Source organism: Pinus tabuliformis, chromosome 8, assembly GCF_031772625.1.
Source record: "Pinus tabuliformis cultivar Carrire ecotype Pingquan chromosome 8, CPIR1, whole genome shotgun sequence".
Taxonomy (NCBI): domain Eukaryota; kingdom Viridiplantae; phylum Streptophyta; class Pinopsida; order Pinales; family Pinaceae; genus Pinus; species Pinus tabuliformis.
Genome location: NC_142294.1, coordinates 1,625,254,872 through 1,625,268,905, shown reverse-complemented (window position 1 = coordinate 1,625,268,905; position 14,034 = coordinate 1,625,254,872).

Below are 14,034 nucleotides of genomic sequence, written 5' to 3'. Positions count from 1 at the left end.
TATTTATATTGTTGTGCCCCTATTACCCCCATATTGTTATTTATGTGCCCCATAGAATCCCTCTATTGTTATTTTTGTGGCTTTATATTATTATTGTTAGGTCAGCTGGATTATACTGTGACTCCTTAGACTCCTATATATAGAAAGGAGGTTTTGTCATTTGTATCATCCAAGAATTGTTCATTTATGTAATGTAAAGGAGGTTGCCCCCTCGAAGAGGCTGAATTCTAAGGCGTTGATCTATCTTTTCTATCTTTTCTTGAGCTGGTTTCATAACAGGTACGCATCTTTCTTGGTTTTTTTGGTTATTATAGACGATTTATAGAACATTATTCACACATTGCTACACCTTTATATGCACTAACTGGTAATGTTGATTTTCTTTCGACAAAAAAATGTGAACGTGCTTTCAAGGATTTAAAGAAGCTCGTATCCACAGCCCCAGTCCTTCGAGGACCAAACTAGGATTTTCCATTTCAGATATCAGCTGATGCCTCAGATATAGCCATTGGCGCAGTCCTTGGGCAGGAAGAGGATAAAAAACCATACGCTATCTATTACATCAGCAAAAATTTATCCCCTGCTGAATTAAATTACACTATTACTGAAAAAGAATTCCTAGTTGTAATACATGCTGTCAATAAATTCAGACATTATATTACAGGCTATCCTGTTATCTTGTATACGGATCATTCCGCCATAAAATATTTAGCAAATAAGCCTGTCACAAATGCCAGAATAACAAGATGGTTGATCTTATTGCAAGAATTCGATATCGCAATCAAGGACTGGCCCGGAAAAGAGAATCCTGTAGCCGATTTTCTCTCAAGAATGCCAAAGTCAATTGATGCAGCAGTAGTTGAAGATCGATTTCCGGACGAACATTTGTTTGCTATTGCCGTTCGAACACCCTGGTATGCTGATGTTGCCAATTACCTTGCAGTAGGTAAACTACCAAAACACTTAACCCCTAATGAACGAAAACAGATTTTTCAGAAGAGTACTCAATTCTCCTGGATTGGGGGCTATTTGTTTCACACAGGGGCAGACATGCATATCAGGAGATGTGTTCGAGAAGATGAAATATTTGACATCCTAAAAGTCTGTCATGACGGACCATGTGGGGGACACTTCGTTGAGCGTAGAACTGGACACAAAGTATTACAGATAGGATATTATTGGCCCACGATTTTCAGAGATGCAAAGAAATTTGTCCAAGCCTGTGACAGCTGCCAGCGAGCAGGATGTCCTGGTCAAGCTGACGAGATGCCTCTGAAACCACAGTTAGTCATCAAACCATTTGAGCGATGGGCTCTTGATTTCGTTGGACCCATCAACCCCTCATCAAATCAGAGAACATATATCTTGGTGGCAACATAATATGTCACCAAATGGGTTGAAGCAAAAGCATTGCCAAGAGCCACAGAGGACTCTGTCATACAGTTCATGTTCCATCTATTTGTACGCTATGGCCTTCCAAGGGAAATAATTACAGACAGAGGACCACAATTTTCTGGCAATAGATTAGCTGCAACACTTAATAATTATCATGTCCAGCATAAAATCACTACTCCATATCACCCGCAGGCGAATGGACAAGTAGAAAGCAGCAATAAGGTAATAGAATCAATCCTAACAAAAACCATTGCGTCACATAGGCGTGATTGGGCTGCCCGACTACCTGAAGCACTCTAGGCCTATAGAACAACATGGCGAAGTACCACTGGTTACTCACCTTATCAATTAGTGTTTGGAAAACAACCCATTTTTCCTATAGAATTTGAAAACCAAACATTACGAACAACACAGGAAGTTGGCTTAGATCTAACCGAGGCACAGATTAATCGACTACAGCAGATCAATGAATTGGACGAAATTAATCGACTACAGCACTGATTCAACAGCAACGAGCTAAATGGCATGACACGCTCATCAAAAACAAAGTCTTCCACGAAGGAGACTGGGCTCTGTTATATGACTCTCGGTTTGAGGACTTCTCTGGGAAACTCCAGACTCGTTGGTTGGGACCATATGAAATCCAGAAGGTACATGAAAATGGGACCATCACTTTAATCACCATTGACAGTTCTGGATATGCCTTCAAAGTGACTGGCCACCGAGTTCGTCTCTATTGTAAACCACTCACTCAGGAATCCTTCTGCCAACAGCTACGCAGAGACACTGATATGGAGATTTTAGGAGAGGAAGAGAAGTCTTCCTCACCTGTAATTCATTAAGGAATTCATTTCTTTTCACAATTTGTACATAATTTCTTTTCTTCAAGTCGTTCGTGTACATATGTTTGAACTAAATGTGTTCTTTTGCTCAAAATATTTCGATTTTTGCCGTTCCTGAAACAAATGGCATTTGCATGTTTCTACTGTTCCTTTTCAAAAAAAACAACATTTTTGGTTTTTTGATTTTTCTGCTGTTCCTTTTCAAAAGGAACAACATTCTCAATTTTTCTGCTGTTCCTTTTCAAAAGGAACAACACTTTTGATTTTTCTGCTGTTCCTTTTCAAAAGGAACAACACCCTTGATTTTTGCTGTTCCTTTTCAAAAGGAACAACATGCTTGATTTTTGCTGTTCCTTTTCAAAAGGAACAACACTCTTGATTTTTGTTGTTCCTTTTCAGAAGGAACAACACTGTTGATTTTCCTGATGTTCCTTTTCAAAAGGAACAACACTCTTGATTTTCCTTCTGTTCCTTTTCAAAAGGAACAACACTCTTGATTTTTATTGTTCCTTTTTCAAAAGGAATGGCGTTTGCTTGTTTTTCTGTTCCTTTTCTAAAAGGAACAACATCTTGATTTTTGTTGTTCCTTTTTCAAAAGGAATGTCATTTTGTGTGTGTTGCTGTCCTTTTTTTTTTTTCAAGAGATAACATTTTTTTTAATTTTTCTGCTGTTCCTTTTTCAAAAGGAACAGCATTGGTGTGTTCTGCTGTTCCTTTTTCAAAAGGAACGACATTTGCACTTTTGAGACCTATGCTCCTTTGTTGTTCTTCTCTCAAAAAGGAACACTTCTAGCATACTTTTTCTCTCCTTGTGAAACAGCTTATCCCTTTTGCTGATCTAAATTTGAGGATGCTTCTTGCTCCTGTTCTTTCAAAGTCTTTTAGAGACAGCTATGCACCTATGCAATGAATACAAAATCACAACATACTGAAATCAGAAAATTATAAATCGCTATCTTTATAAGGCTCTGTATTGGTAAGAGGATAGAAGGAAGGACATACTTATCTTTTGTTGTCATTGTCTTACTAATTTTGCCCTGATTGGTTATCTTTATCATGCCATTCTTTTTAATCCTCTTTGATTTCTATTTAGGAATAAGAGCAAAGGATTTATATCCTCCTATTGAGATGATAAGACTTCTTCCACCATTCCTACTCTTAAGGAGTGTTGAACCACCCTTTGTGTATATGTAAGTAAAAGTGTTTTATGAAAAAAAAAAAAAAAGTAAAAAAAATGAATTATAAGTTGTCAAATGCAGGATAGGGGGTCTCATCAAGAGCTAGCCTACCATGATCATGAGGATGGAAGTGAAGTGGCATTCCCACTATGGCCACCACACCAGGGATATGGTCCAAAAGGTATATCAAATAAACAAACCTTGGAACAGGAGGTCTCATCACGAGCCGGCCTACCCACTCTTCACCCCCTCCTCGTGAATGGCATTATGGCTAACTGGTTACCAAGCCAGCATAATGGCCTATAGTTTGACATTACATTCCTTAATATACACATAAAGGATCATGGTTCCAGGGGTGAAATAAACAAATCTGCCAAGGTTATGGACACCTGTCGGCAGTAGAGCACTGTTAATGGTATTGAAGTCAAATTGATTACACCAATAGGTAGGATACTAATACTCTTTTGTTTCTTATATCCTAGGCACTAATCATACATTATTTCCAGACTTATATATCACATGAACATTTATTACACCAATCATGGCAAAGGAGGTGACAATGACCACTTGCGATTTGGAAAGTACGACAGACGTCCTATCCCCCGGCCTTGCATCATATCACAGCAGCCTCTTACGTAATACGCGATCCAACTTTATGCCTCGATTTCGGTAATCCGTTGTTTTTCTAAACATGGCATATTTTCATACGTTGTTCCTTTATGACTTGGTTACATATCGGGTGCTGCTACTTTCTTTGACGGCTAGGATAGCCTATCACATTGTGGGGGGGGAGGTTAACCTCATTATTCCCCGGGTTATGTGTCAGCTCACTATTCGGGAAAGATAGTGTACCAGGGAATGGCACAGTTTAATGCATGATATTTCTATTTTTTTTCCTATACAAGTTGTTGTTCATAAGTCATTTCTGTTGCATACTCTGTGTTTTTCTAAATCCTATGATTATTACCCTCTCTATGTTTCCAACAGCACAAGCAGTTGCTATTCCATTGAGAATCCATAGTGAAACCATGGGAGGCAGGGCAATTCGAAGCGAACCATAGGAGTTGACAGTCTCCACTGCTTCTCGGGAGATCCTGGAAAGAGCAGGGTGGCTGACTTATCTCAGTCGCCTACAAGAGTCTAATGAAACAGTGGCGATGGAATTTTTGCAGAACCTGCAGGAGGATCACTCCACAGTAAGGGGGAAGTGGATAGCGGTCACCGACGAGATAATCGCAGAAGTCTTGGGACTACCAGCCACCAGACCTGTATGGACACTAAAGAAGGAAAGATTACAGAAGATCATGCAAATTTTCCAGGACGAAGGCCAGAGCTTGACGATTAAGGGGAAGGGAGTCCTGCCAGCAATGCTAGGAGAACCCTGGACAAAATTAGCAAGAATAGTGCAAAGCTACATCACCTGCGAAGGGAGAAAAGACGTGGTAAGGCCACGACATCTTAAACTCTTAGCTATTCTAAAGTAGAAATGCTCTGTAAATCTTCCTGCACTTTTGAATTCATTACTTCATGACATCGCACGAAGCCTAAAAAGGCATAGCATGTAGAGTCAGTTGTCAGCCACCATGGATTAATTCGATTATAATTAGTCATAGTCTCACCCAGCAGCAAAGCAGCTGGGAAGAGCTAATTGCAATAATTGAGGGGAGGGCGACAACACCTTCCCCAAAACGTAAACATACTACAAGCACACTAGAACATCTGGAAAAACACAGAGAATTAGGAAAACAAAAACATGTTGCGAGCATATCTGAATGACCAGAAACACGCCAGGAATTAGCAAAGCATAAGCATGACACTCATACACTGGAACAACCAGAGAAACACAGAAAATCAGTCTGGTTAGCCCGGATAAGAGGAAGGCTAGAAAAGCTCCAGGAAAGCACTAGCCAGCCAGTGGTAATTGAGGACGAGCAACCCTCATGGCCAGAAGTAGAAGAAGAACAAGCTGAAGGAGAAAAGGAAGAAGAGGCCGAGGAATCCAAAGAGGAAAATGAGGAAGCAGCTGAGCATTCAGAAATAGAAGTTGAGCCTCCTGAAACAGAAGCTGAGCCTCCTGAAATAAAAGCTGAGCATTCTGAGGCAGAAGCTGGACAATCCAGGCAGGAGGAGGAAATGGGACAGCAGGTAGGTAGCCCACCACAGGACCCAGTGGGAGAAGATGAATTGGCCGCAATCTTGTCCAATATGGGTGAGTATGGCCAACCTTCCACTCCATCATACCTCCACGACAAACCCCAGGAAGAAGATACATCTGAAAAACCACATGCAGAAGAGGTAGAAGAAGGAAATCTGCCTGTTCATGACGAAAAGGAGATAGGAGACACTGAACGGGAACAATATGTTCCCAAGGCACCAGAGGAAATTCCGGAGGAAGTAGGGATAGAAAAAGAAGTCACGGAACCAGTTAGGGTTCCTACCCCAGAAAAGCCAGCACAAAACAGTGAAGAAGCACCCCAGGAGAAAGATCCAGGGACTAGTCACGACCCAGAACGTAGCAGAAAACCTACTGTTCCTTCGAATAAAACATTGGAAATTAGGGAATTACGTAAGGAATAGTGGAGGTTATTGAGCATAATAGCCCAGCTCCACCAGCATATCAGGATCCTGAAAGCGAGGCAGAGGGTAAGGAAGACCGCAGGGAAGAAAAAGATGACCATTGCAGTAAAAATCCGTAGGATAAAAAGGCAGAGGACCAAAAATCGCCCTGCTGATCAAAACCCTGCTGAAGATCCAGCTGCTGTTCCAAATGATGCTGAAGATCCAGCTGCTGTTCCAAATGACGCTGAGGGACAGACTGTTGTTCCATTTGAAAAGGAACAGTAGCAAGCTGATATTCGTGTTAAAAAAGAAATAGACAACAAGAAAATTCAAACGGAGGCACCACCCTCGGGGGTGATAAGGGTTCTGAACTCGAAACAACACAATAAGAAATTTCAGGTAAAACACCCGGCCTCCACTGCTGCATGGAAAAGAGATCCAAAGACAAGGACCTTGCACAAGGGATTGAAACAGGCTCAACAAGAAATGGAAAGGCTTAGAGAGCAAACAGTCCCTCGCGAGAAGTATGAAGAACTACAACAGCAACTAAGGAACGTCAATCAATCCGAAAGCTAGGCCTTTGAAGGGTGGCAAAAGGAACATGAGAAAGTTGCAAAGGTAACTCGTAGGCTAGATACTGTTATCAAGCAGATGGATACCTTATGTTCTTTATACAATGAAATTTTAGCATGTAGGGCCCCTGCCAAAAACTATGGTCTGTTTTTATTGGAACGATACTTACAATTAAAAATAAAAGTTGTTAAAGCAGGCGCCCCGATACAAATTAACACTGTCAATGACTTTTTAGATTGTTCTAAACATTATGGGGTGAAGGTCCAGAGATTCCTATGTGAATTTTATTTGCATAACCTCATGCTAGATCAGGAGACTGAGCTAAACCATGGCCCTTTTGTTGGAGACATCCAATTGCAAGCATTCATCTCATTCGGGGTTAATCAGATAAAATGGCTCAAAGCCTGTAACACTTTCTAGAGGCAGGAAAATAGCCTAGACTTGTGGGTAAGGGTTGAGCCTAGGGACCTAGTACGGTTGTGGAAAGCACATAGAAACCTCATGAGAAATCCGGGGGTCATCGAAACGTTAGGACCCATGCACGAGGCACTCATTTGACAAAGTTTAGAATATCTTCTTTTTGTCAAATACCTCACCATTGATGTAGCCAAATTCCGGTACCGAATCTCTAATCCAAACATCCAGCTCAGGGAGCCATTTAAGTATGAGAATTTCAATTAGCTGCCAACCGTTTGAACCTCTATGGCGAAAGCATTTTGAGGGCAGGGCCATCCTGGTTAGGATATAGATTCCGCAGTCCAATTATCTGGCACCCTGTATCCGAATATCAAGCCCTATATGAGAAGCCTGAGGGTCAAACAGGCCAGTTCTTTGACTACCTAGTTACTCACCATGGCTGTAGGCATCTGCATGAGATTCCTTCTCCAGCCTATTCTCTCACTGCTTTTCATGTCAACTACAACGTTTTCATGAGGGCATGAAACAGGGTAAGTAGGGGGGTGTGTGGAGTACTAAAAAGGTATGCTTTTGATGATCATTTCAATGGCTTTTCAGTGGGACTTGTAAATATTTTTACATCATGAATGTGGAAAACAATAAAGAATTATGACAAAACATGTGGAATTGGTATGCAAGACTTAACTGCTGATAGTTGTCATTCTCCTGTGCAGGAAAGGGTAAAAACGAGGAGCTACTGTTCCAAAGAAAAAGGCAAGAACAGGGTAACTGCTGTCCCTTTGACGAAGGACCAAATGCAAATGAGGCTAAGTAGGTTGAAGCAAACCGGTCCGGAAAAGGAGGAGAAGGCACCAGCTCGGCGGAGGAGAAAAGAAGTGATTAAGGATTAACAGTTTGGCGAATCCCTCAGGATCTTCGATTGTGAGGGATCGCTGCTTTATTTATCTTATTTCTTAGACATCTCGACTGTCACCCTTATATAAAGGGACAGCACTGTTAGCTTTGGGGGGATTATGCTTTTATGTAACTTTCTGTTAAAGATTGAACTTTGATCATCGAGTCTCGTTGAACTTGGCTCATTGTACTTTCTGTTTTATGCATTAATATAAACTTGGTGGTTATCTTATCTCTGCGTCTGGATTAACTTAAAGCGGTGTACCCTTGAGGCTAAGGGCCCGACCCCGGAGGACACTTGCTTCTGTATCACTACGATTTGATTTCTGCGTGGTTTGCTTATCGTCATTAGTTGGTAATCTGATATGCTTTATAAGTTACATCATATGCTCTGTTAAGATTCATTCATTAAGGTTTTTATAACTGTTATATTTACTTTGCATTATATCACCATTAACTTCAGAGTTGATTGAATATTATTAGACTTGATTGAACATTGTTATTCTTTTGTTATGGAGCTTTTATGCTGTATATTCGTGTTGTGGAATTTATCTGAGAGATGTGTTCTTTATGATTCAAGATTAATGTTGTTCCATTTTGAAACACAATTGTAATTCCTGTTGATGACGATTGGTGCTAAATCAGATTACTTTTCAAGTGTGTTGTGTGTGTATGATTTCCAAATGTTGTTCCATAACTTATTAGTAATTAGTGCTGTTCCATTAGCGCATGTTGCTTGATTTGCTTGGAGAATGAAAGATTGGAGTTTGATTACAATGAGTGCATTTGATTTGATAGGATAAAGCTTGATTACTGCTCGCGAGGTTTAGTTATTTGATTGTTGTTCCATTTCAGAATTGTTGTTCCATTTTAAGCATTTTTTGTTCCATTCTAGATTTGCGGTTCGATTTCTTATTTTCCATTCCATTTTTACCCGCTGTTTCATTTACTCGCATTTGGTGTGAGAGACGATCTGTGGCTGTAGTGAGCCTCAGAATTTACTACCTCGCTCCCAGACCTGTGGTCCATGCTCTAATTTCCTATCCATCAGTTTCCAAAGGGATGGGCTATTACTGTCGAACCCTTGACTGATAAAATTGCCTAGCTTTAAGAGTGTGTGATTTAGTCATTTGAAGTAACTTAGTCTTAGACAAGCATCTGTTTACTGTTGTATTTTTGCAAAATGCTGTACTACTAGCATTACTCTGACAAATAGCCTCAGATTGAGTCACTCTTTGAAATAAATAAACGCTCCCGAATTGACATATTAATGTGAGGTAATTAGAGGTGAAAGAGACCCTTTTTATAGCTCTACAAGATCCTCCATCTATGAGCTCGTTGTCTACCATTCAAGATGATGCATAAGTGAGCCTTATTTCTCAAGCTGACATACGAGGTGATGTCGTTGCATCACGTAGTCAGTCTTCCTCCCATCTTCCCATCTTCCAGTCTAATGAAAACATCATGGAAGCTATGTCTACCACTGATTACCCTTGCACTTAGGCAAGGGGGCATATTTTGGAGGGTTCTGAAGATCATTTCCTTCCTAATTATCCTAATGTGCTCTACCTCAAGAAATTTTTCTCATAGCACATCCCTTTGATTCATGTGTCTTTATTTCTGCCATGAAGTTCGGTAGATTTCATCATTTCATTTCTTGTCTTTTACACCTTTCATATGGATCCATCATCCACACAGTATATCGGTCATGCCGAGGGTGCAAGTCACTTCTCTCGGAATCTAGCCTCAGTAGCCTAGGCCATTTTTACCCCCTTGCATATGTTAGTCCTTTTGAACGGCGTGTGCATGGGATCTGCCACCAACAATCAAGCCAAATATGATGCAGTGATAGGTTTGTTAGTCGATGCCCTTGCTCATCGCATCCTTCATCTTCATGTTCATTTAGATTCCTTGTCATGCAATTGAATGGTGTGTATCACGTACATAACCAAGTCCTATTTAGAAAATATCTATGAGCTAAGCTGTTGGTAGGTGAATTTTAAATCATTACTTTCAGTCATGTTCCTAGAGGCCAAAATCACTATGTAGATACCATTGTAAATAACATTCTAGATTGGAATTTATGACAAATATACCACATAAGACAACCATAAAAAAAACACATGGTGAACCATCATCGTCATACAAAATGCATAATCATATTATGTATCATACAAGGGTTTGGAGCCTTTGGAGGATCTCATGCCAATTTGGGATGAGATGCTTGACTCCATTTTTGGAGCACTCGGAACACAATGGTGCTCCACAAACTCCTCTTGCTAGGGGGCATCACTCCCACCTTTTCATACCAGATCAATATCCCATGCTTGGGGGCATGATGTTTTTTCCCCTGGCCATATTCTAAATTAAGTCTCGGCCTAGATCCCACTAAAGCTAGGTATGGTCGATTATCCTCCCATTCCTTAGATAGTTTGTCCTACCGGCCTCTCCGACGAGCCATATGAACATCATATATCATAGACATTTGATACCATATCTTCAAATATTCTACTCGATACCACATAGTCCCCATGATTGGCTTAGTGGGTGAGAATGATTCTAGACCTCCTCCTCTAGTAGCTCATTCTCATTTCCCCTTCCCTTAATTCTTCACCAACAACCATTGTTCCAAGAAGAATTAACACCATCTTTAGACATGTAAGGCCAATTTCCTGAAATTCATAGATCCCGATTTTGATGGTTGGTTTGTCCGTTACAATCTCGACAAGGTTTAGGGCTTTCTCCTCCTCTCAAATTGGAGGGAAAATGTCCTTTCATAAAAAAAACCACAAATTTCATGTCACCCATTGTGACCAAATAGTAGCTTAGTTTAAAGAACCATTAGCACCAATAGAAATCTCTCATCAATTACTATAATGGGTCTTCCTCTGTTTTTAATGATTTGACACTTCACCCAGAAGCCATTTTTCCAAGAAGGGTCTCTTCACTACCTCTCAAAATCAAATTTCTTCATATTCAATTCTTGTACATTGGGGACCACCTTCCCTTGGTGATTATCATCTAACGTGTCAATTTTCTTTGTGAGTAACCACCATTTACTCATGCTTTCATGGTCCCCACCGAGCCTATTCTGTGTGGTAGCATCATCGAGTCACCCTTGCTCAGAGCATCTGCGATGAGTCACCCTTGCCTCCATGGAGTTTGTTTCACATCCCATTATATCATGTCACAATATTCCATCCATATTTTCATACCTTTCATCCTATGTTGCCCATTTTGGCCTCCTGTCATATTGTCCCCATCCCCTCCGAAGTTGAGTCAGTCATTGTTAGGTCAACCATGCACTTTATACTCTGACAAGGGAAGTAGTACGTTTGTCCCTTAGTACCACCTTTTTCATTGTCCGTGGTGTCAGTCCATCAGTCACTTTACTATTTTCCCTCATGCCTTAGTTTAGTATCCTCAATACCTCACCTACCATGGGCCCTATTTTGTCGACATCCACTCATTTGTTCTAGAAGAATGGCCTAGAGGGTGGTGTATCTTGGTTCCATCTTCAATTCTTGTTCGATGCCTTAGATTGATCAAAGGGAATCATTATTGCCCTTTGACTTGGTCATTTCATGTTCGTGATTCATACACTTGATGGTCCAATGATGCGACAGATTGTACCACTGATTCCCAGGTTTGTGGGAGATGGTTTAGACCTCATTAGGGGGTGGCCCTTCAGCTAGGCCCCCAAATTCCTCGATGCATTCCTATTATGCTATAGCCTTAGATGCAGTTTCGTATATTTGATGGGTTCGATTCCTACCAATCATAGTGTTCATAGCATGCATGTATCCTTCAGATGATCCATTCAGTTTTGCAGAGCCCTTCCCTGTTTAGTAGGGCTTCTTCGGTTTTTATACCCTCCCTCCCACCCATTTTTTAGGGAAGGGCCATTATATCTCATCTACTTAGCTATTATTATATTCATTCTTGGCTCATATTTTTCCAAGTGCATTACGTATATGGGACACATTGTATTATTTTCTTGCTCTGTTATGCCAACATGTCATGTACCATTCAACATGTACTTCATTGCTCAGTTTTATGTTTCTGGGCACACCATTATTTATGTACTAAGTTTTCTCAATGGGTATTGGTATGCCTCCCCCACCTTATTGAGGTCCAGTACCACAACATAAAAGGATACTTGCATTAGTCTCGCCCCCTCTGTTCCTATCCTCTTTCACTTTAGCTTTATTGGTCTCTCTCTCTCTCTCTCTCTGACTCCCCTGTGGTGTCTAGTGATTGTTCCTTTACAACGTACTTCATCATACATTTTGCTCCTAACACTTGTACATTGGGGGGCAATCTGTTATCACCAAAAAATTGATCATCTAGCCTAGTTTACTAGATGGATCGAAGTACACCATGTAAAACCAATTTTACCATAGTACAATTGCTTTCACGTGAGAAATTACTTAATAAACCACCGTTATTAAGTAATTTATAGTTAAACCCATGAAGAATAATTAAATAAATCACTATTTATTTGATTTTCTTCTTGGAATAATTAATTAAACCATTGTTCAGTTATTATTCCTTGTCATATTTGACCCAATTATGAAAAATAAATGGATAAATCATTAATTATCTTATTTTTCTCTAAGAATAATGAATTAATCACTAATTTATTATTATTCTTTGTCAAATTTGACTAAATCCCTTGGAAGTAATTAAATAGAACCTTATTTTTTTATTATTCCTTAACTAATTCCTTGAGATTATAAATAAATCATTTATTTATTTATTATTTCTAAATAAAAGTTTAAATACTTTTTCCCTCCTAACCAAATATAATAAAATATTCCAAGTGGTTATTCCAAGAATGAGGTTAATAATATTTTATTATTGCTCATTATTTGAGGATAACTCAATATTTTGTTATAAATAGAAGGGTTTTCCATTCATTATTCACTTTTTATTATTTTCATTGTTGCACTCACTGTTGTAACTTTGATTATTTTCATTGTTACACTCACTGTTGTAACTCTGATTATTTTCATTGTCACACACCATATTTTTGCTGGTTTTACACATTATAGAGGAGATAGACTTTACACAAGCTGAAGATGTTTGAGGATAACCAAGAACCCATCCCATAGAGGGGGACTAGTAACATTTATTTGTTTCCTTCACAGGTGTTATAATAAAAATATTCATTGTATATCTGGTTTCCATTGGATGATTGGAGTTATTACTATTTGTTTTTGTTGTTTAACTATGATTGTGGCATAGATCAAAATTTTGGCAGGTTTTGTTTCTATTAGTTGTTGCAAATCTACAATGTTTAACAACCATTTGTATTGTTGAGATTGTTTGTCATCCACAATCTTAAGTGGGTTATTTTCGTACATCTTTGAGAAGAAAACACTACAACAGTATCCATGTCATATCCAGAACCTGTGCAAATAACTCTCCAAAGAGCTTCTTCAAACTGCCTCATAGCTATGCCAACAAAATTGTACTCAACCTTGGCCGAGCCTAAAGCTACGAAATTCTCGTCCAAAAATATCATGGAATATCTCATACCAAGGAAACATGCAGATATGATCATCTTATCAATAACAATCTCAAATAGCATCAATACACCCATGTAGTCACATATCATAGGAAGAATATCTCAAACAAAAAATTGATCATCCTATGCAAATATCTCAAAGTGTGCTCGGTGGCAGCTCGCTATGTATGAAGAGGCTCAATCATGAATTGAGTCAAAATACATGGATGGGTGTTCACATAGAACATCAATTCTTCAATCAACTATCATTTTCCACTTTAGGTTCAAATATATATCTTCATAACTTCTTGAAATTCAATCAGAGTGTTCAAGGATTTTCATTTCAATTTTCCAAAATCTCTTTAATTGCTTCATAATATGGATTTTCTTTTCCAGACTACATAAAGTAATTTCTCATTCCATGATTTGTCTTTTCAAACTTTAGAAGCTAACTCCCTCATACTTTCATCATAAGCGGCTCATTACCTATGAAGAATAGACCACCGGTATATAAAACCAAAATGAAAGTCATACCTTGAATCACTTTTTAAGTAGAGGTTCAAATCAATACATCTCCATGGCTTCACCAGGTAACTAACAGTGGGGATATACAAGGCTTGAGAATATTGCTTCAAACCATAAAATGATATCTGCAAAAATTATAGTG